Source organism: Brachyistius frenatus, unplaced genomic scaffold (genome assembly GCF_029030835.1).
Source record: "Brachyistius frenatus isolate BFR_SWC_R1_liver_20210118 unplaced genomic scaffold, ASM2903083v1 Contig_30, whole genome shotgun sequence".
NCBI classification, from domain to species: domain Eukaryota; kingdom Metazoa; phylum Chordata; class Actinopteri; family Embiotocidae; genus Brachyistius; species Brachyistius frenatus.
In genome coordinates, this window is record NW_027210629.1 from 2,208,212 (window position 1) to 2,222,904 (window position 14,693).

Consider the following 14,693-nt stretch of genomic DNA (forward strand, 5'->3'; position numbering starts at 1 on the left):
CTGTTGTGCCGCTGTGAAGTGGACCCAACTTTAGGACGTTCATCCCTCCTGACTTTACCCCTTTATCACTCCATCTGTCCTCCCGCTATTCTTCTTTCCATCCCCCTCACAGTCTCTTTCTGGCTACAGAGATGGGCCACTGTGAAAAGAGACCATCTCTCAGCAGTTCCATTAAATACATCCCTCTCTCCTGCTCCCTCTTCCACTTGCTGCTCTTTTGTTCTGTTCCTGTCACAGCTGCTTCCTTCCCCCTTTTTCTTTCCACTCCCAGCGATCGCACTCGGCCCCCTCTGTCCTCTACTTTCTTCCTACTCACGTACGATGGGGTCCAGCTGTTACTAGTTCAGCCAGATCCTCAAAGCAGGTTTGAGTAGGATGTGTCCCTTTTGTCCTCGATACATCTGTCTGTCATTCCTTCAGTAGTCAAAAGTAAGTACATTTACTCAAGCACTCAAGTTCAGTCTGATGCTACTACATGCTGTCTGGAGACATTCTTTATAATAAGCTCCAATGAAGTAAATACATTTTGCTAAAAATGCGTCTGTACTTTTACTCATAATTCAATGCGATCTTTAGTTGTGTTGAAGTTCTTTTATGATTTACTTCTACACAAACCTGTCATGGCTGACTTTTTTTTTTACCGATTTAAGTGCAGTGAAAATACAACACGTATCATAACCCTTCAAGCTGATATGATGCCAGCAAAGTGATTTACACATCCACCACATACAGAGCAACATTATGAGTTTGTGGTTTTAGGTGGTGATATGAGTGCAGCAGGATTGAAGTAAAACGGTTACATTGAGGGCCGTAAATCAAAACCATGGAGTCACGCTCAGTCTATGATTTTAGAGGTGATTTTCCTTTTCCTGACAAATTTTTGAACTCTGATATAAAAAAAAACCTGATTATTGCTGTCACAGACACTTGTTAGGTTTGAGATGCAACAGACACATCCTCACTCGCTCTGGGATCGTCGTATAGTCCTCGATATTTTGTGGCATGCTTGAAATAATTGCCCAAAAATCCAAGGTGCTTTGCTAGTTCAAGCAGCTCTGGGACAAACCCTGAGAGCAGGAGTGTCTGACAGCCAATGAGAGCGTAATAGGAGTAGGAGTGTGGTTTCAAGAATTTTCACCTTTTTGGGTGATGTCTGGAAGAAAAAACTAAAACAAAACAGTTTTAATTACTGTAGGGCTCCATGTCTCTGCTCTTTTTTTTGGAATACACCAGTGTCAACAAGACAGGAGATACAGGAGTGATTGTTGTGTAGGTACAGTTCTGTTAGTAAAGCTTAGTAGAACTGGGGAAACTGCAGTTGAGTGGTAATTTATTGCATGTCTGTACTAGAAGCTGGATGTGTCCTCTGTTGCCCTTCCTGAGGTTTTGTTCCACTTTTTCCCCATTAAAGTATTTTCTGGGATATTTTACAAATTCAAAATGTATAACAGAGTCATGTCCAACAGTTTAATTTCTTGCACTAAGAGGCACATTAAGTAATTGGAACATGCAGAAGGAATAATGTCTTTGGTTTGACTGTCATAGGATACGAGATTTGGCCTTCAAATTTAATTATCATAGCCTCCAACTAACATATTTATTTTTTATATTACCCAGCATGCTTACGACGGGTGTAATATATGTGTTGACTCGCACATGCTGTTTACGTTGCCGCTCTCTTTTTCTTCCTCTACATTCAATGTTTAATCACACTGGTTAAGTTGGAGGAACAAATTGTCTCCTGCTGTCCTCCTACAGTAAATATCATATTCAGCTAGAGACTGCAAAGAGAGAGACAAGGACAGATAGACAGAGATACGCTGTAAAGATTTGCGGAGTGAACAACTCTTGATACATAAATACATGTAACATTCATCTTTGCCTCCATTTTACTGTGTCGATTGTCATGCTGTTGATCGAACGTGTACTTCCCAACAAATGTGTCTGTCAAAGAAGCTCCAAAGCACAGTGCAATCGCCGGGTCTTGTTCTATCTGGATTCTTTCTCCAAGGAGACAGAGAGGTTGTTGTTGTTACAAGGGACAGTAATAAGGAGGGAGGCTTAATTGTAATACAAGCATATTTATTTTGGGCACGCTGTTGTTAACTGTCTCAGATAAACGGGCCCAGTGAATCCCGTTTATTTCCCTGTGAAATGTGTTTTAAAGGTCAAGCTCTGAGCAGAATGCAACTGGAATAAACAATAGATTTAATTGCTTCTTGATAGATGTTGGGCTCACAGTAACTTTTTCTCTGAATTTTAATTACTGTGCAGTTGTTTAGGGGTATGTGATGGGAAAATGTAGACACTTCTACTTGAAAATGAAAACAAAAAAGCTCACAATATATTTTTAAAGCTCAACATAATGGATAAGACTCTCAGTTACTACAGTTACCAGGTCAGGATCAATAGGATTTTGAAAATCCTTGTCAAAAAAGCAAGACAAAAACAATATCTACTTTATTTATCAATAAAAGGCATGGCAACAAATTAATCTCTCTCGAAATATCTCAATAATCCTTACTGAATCATGGTAATTGCAAGATGTATTTGATCATTTATGTTAACAGCAACTCCTTCTCTACCAGCACCAAAAAAAACTTCCAAAACCCTCAGCCAGATGGATGAAGAATAAAGGAGGGTTAGAAAAGAGTCAAAAGAGATAAAACAGTGGGAAAGCTGAGTGTCTTGTTAGATACCTTGTTAGTGCTCAGTCAGTTATTATAGAGTTGGCTAAGCCAGGAGTATAAAATAAGAAAGAAGATAGGGGGGAAAAAACAGATACGTTTTCACTGTGGCCAAACCAGCACGCGAGGTGGTGACTGGAAATGAATACACTGCAAGGTAGAGAGAAGGCACACAAGGAAAGGAGGGGGACATGGAGAACCAGAAACAATGTCAAGGGTAAGAAGAGGTCAGAACACGCTGTACCGCAAAATATCTGTCCCGGTGGGCACATACTGACAGTTCAAGGGCACGACATGTGATTCAAATGCAAGTAAGGATTAAGATCACTTGCCCCCTCATTGACAAGTGAGTACAGTTGTCGAAGTAGTATTTCGATCCGGCACTTCAGCAAATGTACCAATGCAGCAATGTAAAAATATTCCTAAAAGGTAAAGTCCTACTTAAGTACACAAGTATTGGCAGCAAACTGTAAAGTATCAAAGTAAAACTACAATTTTTTTTTCCCCTTGACTGATATATTATTGTATATGACATCATTCAGTATTAATACTGCAGCATTAGTGTGTAAGCAGCATGTGACGTGCTGTAGCTGCCGGAGGAAGCGCTAGTTTGAACTGCTTTAGGCTATATATAGTTCCAGGTACTCCAGATAAATCTGAGGGTTTGTCACATGACTAATGGGAGATGAAATAAAAAAAAAAATATATACAAAGTTCAGATACACAAATTTGTTTTAAGTTTGTCAACCTTTTCTTTCAAAATTTGCATTTTTTTTTTTTTAATGAGATATTGAAACACTTTTATTGAAATAATTGTTAGAGTTTTTACAGAAATCAGATGATGGAACATGTATGTATTTGCACACATCTGCTTATTTTAAGCTGGTTAATCATTGTCACTTTGCTCATTGATGACTATCTGGCTTCTATATTAGCTACAACAGTGCTGTCATATATTGTTTTTCATAGAGTTAAGTAGAACACGCAAGACATTTCAACTGCTTGTACAATTATTCTCTATTATAACTAATTTCTTTCACAAGCAGCTCTTCTAAACCCATTTGAACGTGGCCATTCAGAACACTGATGAAGATGTTAGATTTCCGACACGGTTGTAAAACAAGTTGCATGAACTGTTTCTTTCCAACCATAGCATGGCTCTAGGACGTGACTGATATTTCAGATTTGTTGGGGATCATGAAAATATCTCCTTTTTAAACAAGTGTTGGCACATAAAACCAAAAGCTTTTTAAACTGAGTACTGTACCAAGTACAACAAACAATGATATGGTTTCTGGGAAAGAGATTCTTTTATCGCATTTTCTTTGTTTTGAAAACTGTAAGCAACATTTTTAAGGCTGTTTTGTTTTTGCACTTATTGCTAGGGTGACTTTCACATTTAGGAAGGTGACGAAATACAATGAATAGAATGTTTTAGTCTTAACTCTTTCACAGAGTTTGATTTACAGAGTACCTTTTGTCTTACAGCCATTGAAACAGCCAAGGTTGTATGTCTTGTGTGTTTGTTATATACAGGTGTGGACTTAGACCTGAATGTACACCAACTCATGGGAACATATGCCACTTTGGTGACAAAATTTAGTTCCCCAGAGTTTGCTCTTGAGGATTAAAACCAGGGTAAGGGTTAAGGTTTGGCATTTAGTTGTGATGGTTAAGAATAAGGTAAGAGGCTAGTGAATGCATTACATCAATGAAAATCCCCATGGAGTTAGTGAAACAAGTTTTTGTGTGTGTGAGATTCTAACAACGTGCAGTAAGTAGCACATGTGCAAATTATTGTGTGGTCACTCACCAGCAATGTGTTGCCTTTGTCATTTGGAAAATATGTGTTTTCACGGACATTGTGCTGTTTTCAGGTGTAACATGCAATTTATAACAAGTGAGAAAGAAAGTGTGACTTAGGTAAGAGAGAGAACTGAGAATAGAAGGTGGGCAAATTTAATGTTATTGGTCTCCAGTAAAAGAAAAAAAAAAAAAAAAAGAAAAATGTCAGGAACTGAAAGATAGTGTTTATGTAGCCCACCTTCTCAATTCCAATTGTAGTTCAGGGTCTTCGTATCATACCCCTGTTGCTTGGGAGGTGAATTGGAGAGGGTCTACGAGAATATAGATTTTAGGACTGTGTCTACAATAGCCCAATTTAATCATATGACTGACTAAGGTGCAGGGAGGCCTGGTTAGCTTCAGATTACAGCTTTACTGTCACTGTGAGTTCAAACTCCCATGCATTCATATGTAGCCCTGTTTAAGCCCTTACTTTCTTTAGTTGAAATATCATTCCTTTGACACATTAATATTCAAACCACACACATTGAATGAAAAACAGTCAACATTTATTACAACACAAACAGTAACCCACAGATAATAAAAAAAAAAAACACAATCATACCCGGGATTTGATAGTCAGTGTGATGGTACTCTAACGTTGGCGCAATTGTTGGAGCTCATTTAAATCCTCAAGGAAAAGGTGTGGCCAATACTCACTGTTCCTTAGAGAGCGGTAGTTAACAGTCTTTGCAAACCTTTGTGTCCAGCAGGAGGCGCTGTGATGAAAGGAAAATCCGTCCTGCGTCTCTGTCCCTCGCAGGCAGCGCAGTCCTGAGCGAAACCGCTTGTTTGTTAGCAGCTAAGTCCAGACGGGGCAATGACCGCAGCACACTTTAGAGTTTTACCGAACCACTCGGCTTCCGACACGGCTCACTGTCTGGTTTTATTTGACCATACATAGCTATGACAAACTCCGGTTTGAACTCGAACATCTAAACAACAATAAAACAACATTTTCCTGTAATGTACATATCTGTATCTTCACCCGCTTTTTCCTCGTCTCCTCTGTTCCTCTTTCTCTGCTTCGCGCCCTCTCCTCTCTCTCTAGTCCCGCCCCTTTAAGAACATGACAGGCTACGAAAAAGTTCTCTCTGCTTGTTCTGATTGGCTGGCAACACATTGACACCTGACCAACCAATAGGTAAAGGACACGAGAAGTCCAAGGGCAAGTCAAAACTGTAGGACACTTAAGTATTTTTCCAACTATACTTCTCTGCCCATGAACACAAAGGCAAATGTACTGTTTTACAGAAATGACAAAGAAACATATGTAAACAAATTAGCAGGGCGCTACATTTAGAATTGTGGAAAGATTTGTTCTACCATAATAAGAGAGCAACAAAAGGAGCTCTTGTTCAAGCTCTTTTCTGTGATCTTTTTTTTTTTCACATTAACTTTCTGTTCTCCTAAAATGAGGATATTTCCACTGACTAATCAAATGTGGCAAAATGCAATGTTATACTCAAACTTATGACAAAAGGAAATCACACTCACTTTTAACTAATCAAAGCATTTTTCATGCCTTTTATGTGGGTTTCCATTATGAACTCTAACTTTGTGATCATAATTCCTGTCTGTTCCAATCAAACTACTCAGTGAAACTGAAGCAGAGGTGGTGAAGGGAGAAAACTCTGTTGCAACAGTATGACCTAAACAGCAGTAAGAATTTTGTGTCAAAAGCTGACAGACAAACATGTCTCCATTTTATATTGGTTAATAATTCCATAGTAAACTTCCGGCATATTATATTTTAAGTGCTCAGAGAGACCACTAGACTTCTGCACATCGTATTTTTTTTAACTTTTGAAAATCTAGGCCGTTGCGAAGACTTGAGGCCAATCATGGGTCATTTCAGAGGGGGAGCATTCCTATTGGCTGTTCTACAAAAACAGATCCCCGTAAATGTCCATTGAGATATCAAGATGTATTCAATACACATTTACTGACAATAAACACAATCAGATGTGTACTGGGAAAGAAATTCAAACCTGAAAATAATCCAATGGGGACAGACCACCGCATCGTACTCTTAAAAGCACCCTGAATTATAGGCACACAGTAAAGTGGCAAACGGGGCCAATAACAACTCAAGAGATTATTCAACAGTCCACCGCCTCATCGATGATCTAGTGGGCTTTACCCAGTATACCCGATGGTCAGTACACCACTGAACACAGGGAAACGTGTCAATATTACCGAAGTCTTTCAGAGATGGAAAGAACTTTGGGATTAAGGGGCACGCATATGCCTGTGCTCCTCTAGTGGTAGGAACTTTGAACAGAGAGCAGAGTGGGGAGAGCTGCAGATAGATAGATAGATAGATAGATAGATAGATAGATAGATAGATAGATAGATAGATAGATAGATAGATAGATAGATAGATAGATAGATAGATAGATAGATAGATAGATAGATAGATAGATAGATAGATAGATAGATAGATAGATAGATAGATAGATAGATAGATAGATAGATAGATAGATAGATAGATAGATAGACAGACAGACAGACAGACAGACAGACAGACAGACAGACAGACAGACAGACAGACAGACAGACAGACAGACAGACAGACAGACAGACAGACAGACAGACAGACAGACAGACAGACAGACAGACAGACAGACAGACAGACAGACAGACAGACAGACAGACAGACAGACAGACAGACAGACAGACAGACAGACAGATAGATAGATAGATAGATAGATAGATAGATAGATAGATAGATAGATAGATAGATAGATAGATAGATAGATAGATAGATAGATAGATAGATAGATAGATAGATAGATGGATAGATAGATGGATAATAGGTGGACAGATGGACGGACAGACAGATAGACAGATAGACAGATGGATATCTTTTTATATCAGAGTTAAAAAATCAGAGGAAGAGGGTTGTATTTTCTTCCAGAGAGAAATTAGAGAAATAAGGACTATGTTGAATGGACTTCTTTTGAAATATTTTCCTCAATCTGGTGGTAAAATTGAAATCACTCAAACATGCACAACTAGCAGACAAACAAAGCAGATACAGAAATGCTAATGTATGCAGTATGTGTGACTTTGTGGCTTTGTGAAAGGGAGAGTTCAAGAGTTGCAGATCTGTGTAAACTGCAACAGTACGTGTGGACTTGCTGCCCTTGAGAAAAGTGGGAGGAAGAGCAAGATAAGATGTTGGAGAGTAGTGACAGGGGGAAGAGGTGGATGTGGGTTGCGAGGTGTGAAATATTGAGGATGACATTGTTAAAATTGAATATGAGCGACTCAAACACAATCACTATCAAGTAAAAGGTCTTAGAAGTACACACTCACTCACAGACTTGTGTGTACGTGTGTCGGAGCACACACTTTGTCCTAGTCAAAGGAAAATTGCTGAGAGAGCCATCTGTCAGAAGTTGCACTCAGAGAGGCAGCCATGGTCTTATTGGTTTGATAGAACGAGACACAGTCTGCATGCAGTCACCGATAATGAGACCCCAGGACTGTACTGTTACCTGAATCCAATTTGCATTTGAGTCTGTGCATGTGTGTGTAACTGTCATTTTTTGTGTGAGAAAGGGAAAGACATTAAAGTCTTAAATCTGATCTGACTGGTGGTGTATTGCATCTGTTTGTTTGGTGCAACATCTGAGGTTTTTTTTATTGGAAAGTTTCATAGTTGCTGTCGGATTCAAACACCCACAACACTTCATTTTGAAGACATACTTCAAGATTCAAGATCTTGAGGGGGAAAAGTATATTTTTGCATACATGCCTTGCAACATTGGTAGTAAATAAAAATCACAAAGTTTCCTCTTTCTGAAATATCCTATTCTTCCACAAAGAGTATCAGGACAAGACATCAAGAACTAGCTTCTTTCTTTGCTACTTTTTTTTTTTTTTTTTTTTTTTTTCAATCTTCAGACATTATGAATTGGCTACACACTGGTATGTGAAATTTTCTCCAGGAAAAGCCCTGACATTTGCCCTTTAGAAATAAGCATACACGTGAACACAAGCACGCATATACAACCTTGACTTCCCGTTGGCTGTTGTAACCCTTATATTATGCACAGATTGTATTGATCCATATGTAGGGAGCGAGATTGGAAACGTAGCCTGTAAATAAGCTCAAAGAAATTTCTGCTGACCCCATCATTTTTATGTTCCTTTCAACTGTGAAAAGGAGGCAAAAGTGCTGATGAGGCTTGAAAAAAGGAGGAGAGAAGAGGAGAAATGAGGGTTTCTTTAATAAGTCCAATGTCAAGCAATTTCTGCATATGGAACGTACTCTCACAGGCACGTACACACATTCAAAGCAGGACTTCTACCCTGTTCTGGGAGGGCATTAGGAAGTTACCACACCAAAGTATAGACACACACACACACACACACACACACACACACACACACACACACACACACACACACACACACACACACACACACACACACACACACACACACACACACACACAGGTGCACACACAGACACAGCAGAAAGGCTGGGGTTTATCGTCAGTCTCCACACTCAGCCCGTTGCATCCTGCAGCTTCACTGACTGCTCTTCCTCTATTCACTCCAGGGAATAAGAAACACCCCTCCACGTCCAAAAAGCTGCCACAGAATGTTTACAAGTGATGATGCAGCAAGTTCAAGGGCAGGCAAACTAAATTATAAGTGCGTGTAAGTGTGGTATAAGTATTCAGAAATATGTTGTGAAAGCCTGTGTAGTCAGTGTGATCTAAAATTAAGTAAAACTGCAGAAAAAACCTTGTAGTCAAGGCATTTTGTGAACACGTAATTTGCTGCAATTTGAACACACACAAATCAAAATCAAACATTACAATTAAACTAGTTAAAGTTCAACTTTGGTGTATGCTTTGTCACACCTCAATGATTGCACATATGACTGAATGGCCAGTACATTTGGGAAGTGTTTATTTTAGCACAGTTGCATCAAATGCAAATAAAACTAGAAGGAATAAGGTATGATCGGTCAACAATTCCAGGACAAAAAGACAAAGGTAAACATCCACATGGGGTTAGCTAAATAATAATGTCCAGTATGAAACCGGGGCTTGAAAAGGGCTTCCACTCACATACAGTATTTACAGGGTAACAGTTTCCAGTCCAATAATCGTTCTTGCCCTGCCAACGAGTCGTGACAATATGCTTTTCAGGCAGCACATGCAGCTGTGATGCGACAAATTGTACGGTGTACAAAGTACCCCAAAAGGTCACAGCAACATTTCTTTGAGAAATATATTTTTGTGTAACCTTGTAAGATTTTGCAGTAAGGCTGAGTTGTGTAATGATACAGTATCATGCATTATAGAAGGATGTAGCTGGCTGTAACTACAGTGAGAATGAGTGTTCGTTCAGCTGTGGCTACATTGGTACAAGTCTGTACCATTACATTTAAAAAGAAAACTAAAGAAGCCGGTTCACCAGTTCTCTCGTTGATGGCTGCCGAGACAGACTGGCTCTGTGATTGTGATGGCAGACTTGGGATGACACAGCTGTCACTGTGAATGTGGCTGTAGCCATGGCTGTACTTTAGCTCTCACGATTCTGGCTGCGACACATTCGTTTTTAATGGATGTAACACTAACTACATGCAGCAGTTTTATGTGTGCAGTCACGGTTTTGCCATCTGAGTGGTGTATTTAAGTTATGCTTTCCCTGAACTCCTGTTGTGTGTTGGTAATATATCTGTCATGGAAGCCCTGCCGGTGGAAATAGTAACAGCTGGATATATCCATAGCTCCATAGATTGAACCACAGCAGCAGCCAACATCTGAACAACAGCCATATCCAGCCACAGTCTCACCTGTCACAGCCAGGTGGAGCGGCTGCAGCTGTGCTCTCAGTCATCAGCTGGATGGTGTCGGAGAACAGCCTTTTAAGATGAGTAATTAACACTAAATGTGAAGTGTCACATCATCTCTCCTTTCTGTAGTATCTGGAAATTGTTTGCCTTAACTGACAGTGTATTAGAGCTGGACTGGACTAACACACAAACTGTTAATTTGTCACCTTAGTCAACGCAAATGTTATTGCGAGATAACGCAAAAATAGTCCAGTGAAAAACGTATTGCCGTGACTCATCGGGGACTTTTCATCAGTCTTCCTTTTTGATGTATGTGTTACTGAATGAGATCAGTCAGTTGTTCTACGGCTCCAAATACCAGACAGGTGGTGAGAAAAGATGTGCGAGTGTATGGCTAAACAGCATGTCTGTGCACCAGCACCAGCTTTCCAATGTGATTCTTCTCCAAAAATGACATCATTACAAGCAAAGTTTTAAAGCTAACAAGAGAGGCAGAGAGATGGAGACGGAAAGCAAACTGCTGGAAAAATCAATTTATAAAGTTGCCTTTTCCAGTAAATTTCGATCCTCTGTAAAAAGGCCATCTTTTTTTTTTTTTTTTGTGGAGATGTAAAACGTGCTATTTTCCACGAGGACAACGAGGGTGAAATGATCTGATGTAGTGTCTGTTTCCGCTGAAAACACACAAACACACAGATATACAGTAAGAAGACATAAGCACAAAGAGTCCTGCTCTTTTTTGCACAAACTGCGCCCCTCTCGCACACATGCAGACACTATATTTGCATTGTGAGCACACAGAAGCAAAGCTAAGTGAGGGAATAATTTGCATTTCAATCTTTTAATTTGCTCCTTGTATGTGAAATTGAGCCGACTACCACAAGCTAAGCGCAGTGACTACAGAACCCCATTTCAGCATTCCCCCTAAGGGTGATTCTGTACAATTTTAATATCTTTTTTACCCAGTTGATCTCATACTGAAACTCAATTTTCCATTACCCACATTGAACTCTTGTGGGTTTTCAACTTAGGTCATGTTCTGAACATGTCGACTCTGCAAAGATAGAGTTAAAGACATATTACACTTAACTTTCAGAATGGAAGAAATATCAGAAAGAACTTGTTCTCCGGTCTCATGAGTGTAATGTGGAGGGGAGCTTAGTCTCCACACAGAGTAGAGATATAGCACATTACCAGAAACAGCATTTTGCCTTTGCAAAATGTGGCATAATAATGATATTCATAATAATAATAATAATAAAGCGAGGGAGGACAATACCCAAGCGAAAGCATTGATCAAATGCATTTAACAAAATGAATGCAAACTGTTTTGTATTAGCCAAATTTTGGCATATTTGAAAGCACTGTAATGATGTAACTTAACATTTAGGGTGTTTTCATGCCTAAAAGCCCAGACTAAGGTCATTTTAAGATATATATATATATTTTTTTTCTTCTTCTTCTTCTAATATTGTTTAATGAGTGATGACACCTGCTATTTTGGTCCAAACCAAGCAAGGTAGGTGTGAAAGCACATTTAGGCAACATTTTTATTTTATCCAAATTCCATAAAAACCCCACAGCATTGCAAAATTATATCTTTCAAAATTTTACAATCACTGTTATCTTTCCTGCCATATTGTATAATTACTGTTTTTCGATTACTTTGTTAATGTTCAGTACCTTATAGTAAACTGAGTCACTTTGGCAAATTGTCTATGATAACTGTTATTTTTTTTTAATCTTGTCAATTTCAGATGAATTTGATACCAATGAGATTCTTTCCAGTGACATTTGCACCTTTTAATTAATTTGACCAAAATTACATTTTAAAACTAATTATAGGTTTCATAAATTGTGTAGATTTGTTGCAGTTTGCAGACACATATTGGCTTGATTATGTATAAACATGAGCAAGTATAGACATTCAGTTTGTATTCATTTGCATTTTCGAAACATTACTTTTGTGTAATAGGGGTCAGGGAGCAGGTGACTGTCAGATTGAGTTCCTTGAAAAGTATACCATGTCCTGCAGTAAATGTAGCATGGTTTCACAGCAACTAGCTAAAATACTTATCTAACCCACACATTCACACAAAAGCTTCATTTAGTCCATTTTGATGATCTGTGTCTTGGTCTCCTCACCAGTTGTGCTGTTTTTCTCCCCCACACTCAAATTGGCTCCTCTTCTATTTGATCTCTTGATACTTTATATGCAAAATTGAAATAGTTATTTAAGTTTAAGGTTCGTAACCAACAGTATCAGACACCTGATTTATTTTACAGCCATTAAAATGCACACAGTCTTTTTATTTTCCCCCAAATACTAATTGTATTGGAGTATGTCTTTGTGTATGTCCCCTTATGTCTGCAGTTGCATGTAGAAACAAGTAGACTTATATTTAGCGCGTATGTATTCAGTTGCATTTTACTGTATGTTATTGTGTTACGTATATGTGCCTATATGAAGTGTACATATCAGTACCGTTAAGGTCCGGAGCAATTTGTCAGCTTCAGAGGTGAACCACTGCCAAAATAATAATAAAAAAATGTATACATAATTTATGAATATTAATAATGTTATTGAAGCAATTACCATAATGTCAATGCTCCCCTTGCACATGTTACATCTACATTATACACCAAATAATGTGGATTTATTTGCAACACAGAAATTAAAGTGCTCACCTCTGAGCAGTGTGTCGGGCTTCGTACCGCTGAGGGAGTACACACGAGAATTAGCTTTTAGCTACATTATATCTGGTTCAATATGCTTTACATTTAGTCTACTATCCCTGTCAAACATCAAAATCAAATAATGACTATGCTATTGAATAACTCCCAGTAAATGAGTCTGTGTACTTTGTGAGTTGAAATGCAGATTCCTAAAAGAGAAACAGTAATATATTTTTGATTGATAAGTTGTTGATTGCGGTTTGTTTTCATTATGTTTAGGGAAGTCAAGACCTCTCATGTCACAATCAAAACTTTGGATGACATACATTTAACGATTAAAATGAAATTCCCTTCAGTCCTTTTTCTGCAGGTTAGATACTGTAAATACAATCAGGCCGAAGTTATTTGAGATAGACTGAACTGAACTTTGGTGAAATTTCTTCTATTTCTGTTCTAATTTGGAAGAATATATCAGAAAGCATAATATTATGTATTAATAAGCTAAATTAGCCAATTTTGATTATTTCTAGTGATCCTAGTTGTTTCATGTGTGTGCATGTGTGTCTGTGTGTGTCTGTCTCTTAAGAACATAGATGTGAACGCATACATACTTTTCTGTCATGTTTTGATGATGGTCTAAACTTCTTATTGGAAATCAGAGAGCATGCTGGGAAGGGAGATACCATTAGGCACATTTCTGAATCGAAAACTTCATGCATCTGAGCTCAAATCCACATTACCGGGCTGTTGGATCCTTTTAATGGATCCACTTGATGGCTTGAAAAAATTGCTAACCACATGGAAAATCCCTCTTCGCTTTGGCTGATAGCCAGGGGTATTAGAGGTGGCACATGTACAATGGAGAGATTGAAAAGCAGAAGGCAGGAGAGGCGCGGGAGGACGGATGCATGCTCTCTGTCATCCTCCCATCCCTTCCTTTTTCAGTTCTCTCACTTTTTCCCTCTCTGGCCTGGCTCCAACACAGTAATACGTCTTTCCCAAGTTGTTTATAATCGCTGGGGCACCGTCAGTAGAGAGTGATTGAGGTGCTAGAGGAGAAATAGATGGTAAAAAAATAAATAACGATTCCAGCAAGTCATCAGACGGTAGAGGGGTATAATCTGAGGCAGTAGAGGTGCTTGCTCAGTGGTGAGATTTGAAGCTTTACAAGAAAGCCACATATATATAAAACCCTCCTGGATGTGCCCACCGCTCGGCTGGCTTCAAAGCTCCACTCATCGGCAGCTACCTTTACTGCAGAATGTCAACAAGGAGGGGGAAAAGAGGAGAGGAGGAGAGCAGGGAGGTAGTAAGACATGCGGAGAGGCAAGAAAAAGACGTGAAAGTGGGAGGCAGGGAGACAAAACAGATGAGTTGGCTTATAGAATAATTTTGTGCGCCAAACCTTCAGGAAACAACAGCTCCTGTATCTGTCTAATTTTCCATCCCTGTTCTTGGCTGTACCTGCTTATTTGCCTCAAAGCAAACGAATGACAGTGTGTAGACATATATTTATTTGTTTTTCGTGAGGCTGTGTGTGTGACTTTGTTTGTCTTGTGAAGCCTCTAAGTTAGTTAAGCAAACAAAAAGAAATAGCACCCAAGATACAGACTACATTTGGAGGAACCAAAGTTTTGACTGTCAGATTATTCAGAGTACACCAA

At 38.9% G+C, this 14,693-nt stretch overlaps 1 protein-coding gene across 3 annotated transcripts in view; it reads left to right on the forward strand.

Moving 5' to 3' along the window:
- The window catches only part of grid2 (glutamate receptor, ionotropic, delta 2), a 475,952-nt gene that overhangs the window by 382,914 nt on the left and 78,345 nt on the right, over positions 1–14,693 (forward strand). The window lies entirely within an intron of this gene.